We start from the raw sequence: 953 nt of genomic DNA on the forward strand, positions 1-953 counted from the left end.
TCGGCTCAGTGGATGCCATTAGACCAAACATGGAGTGTGGAGATGGGGGTAAGGCTTAAAGTGTATTTCCACTTTTGCAGTCAACTTTGAGAAAACCCTTCTATATGCATGCAGGGGTTGCTCGGTTTGTGAAACCAGTTTGCGAGCACTAAAACCACATATTTAGTGGCCGGGAAATGTCACAGGTGACAACCTATCACGGCACCGCGCTTGTAGCTTGTAGCTTGTTGTACCGAGCTCCTGAGAGCGACCCGTTCTCTCACCGATGTCTGTAGAAGCGTCTGCACGCCGAGGTGCCTCGTCCTACACACCGGGGGCCACGGAGGGGATTGGAACTCCTGAATCACATGATTTGGAGGGGCGTCCCAATACTTTTGGCTAGGGATGCACCGATACCGGTATTTTGGTACCGAGTACCTATAGTTTTTTTTTCCGGTACTCGCCGATACCAATTACTAGGAGAACTACGGGGTCAGTGTTTTTCCCCATAGTTCTCCTTAGGGTGACGGGAGGACACAAACTAGCGTCCTCCCGTCACCCCAGGCTCAGTATATAGGGAGCTACAGCTCGCGGTATACTGAGACGCCGCAGCTGAAGCGGATCCCGACTTAGATGACGAGATATCCCTTCTAATGAAGCTTTCGGACGGGATCACTCGGGTAATAGAATGAAATAATCAGGTCCCCAGGGAACGGCGGTGTCCTATCTGGTAGCTGTCAGCCGTTAGAGGTGCGTTTATGGGATGCAGTACACAGGAATCCAGTCTGTAGAGACGCTTCCCATAGACTGTCGCTGATGTCTTACATCGCAGCAGAAGACACTCTCACCCTCTGATGTCTTATGTTGCGGTGGTGTGATATTTCGGACGGGCGCGCTTTCTAACGAAAGCCGGATACATTGATTCCTGAGATGTAAGCCTATCTAAGGATTACCCCTTATGTTCCGGTATGGCT

At 50.9% G+C, this 953-nt stretch overlaps 1 protein-coding gene and 1 long non-coding RNA gene across 2 annotated transcripts in view; one reads left to right on the forward strand and one right to left on the reverse strand.

Annotated features, from left to right (window-relative positions):
• The window catches only part of PNCK (pregnancy up-regulated nonubiquitous CaM kinase), a 35,009-nt gene that overhangs the window by 28,324 nt on the left and 5,732 nt on the right, over positions 1-953 (forward strand). The gene's annotated exons all lie outside the window — the stretch shown is intronic.
• The window catches only part of LOC108803035, a 10,097-nt gene continuing 9,588 nt past the window's right edge, over positions 445-953 (reverse strand). Inside the window, exon 3 of the long non-coding RNA XR_001942254.1 lies at positions 445-455. This is a non-coding gene — a long non-coding RNA (uncharacterized LOC108803035). The remainder of the gene's footprint in view (positions 456-953) is intronic.

Source organism: Nanorana parkeri, unplaced genomic scaffold (assembly GCF_000935625.1).
Source record: "Nanorana parkeri isolate BGI_ZX_2015 unplaced genomic scaffold, ASM93562v1 scaffold3320, whole genome shotgun sequence".
Classification (NCBI taxonomy): domain Eukaryota; kingdom Metazoa; phylum Chordata; class Amphibia; order Anura; family Dicroglossidae; genus Nanorana; species Nanorana parkeri.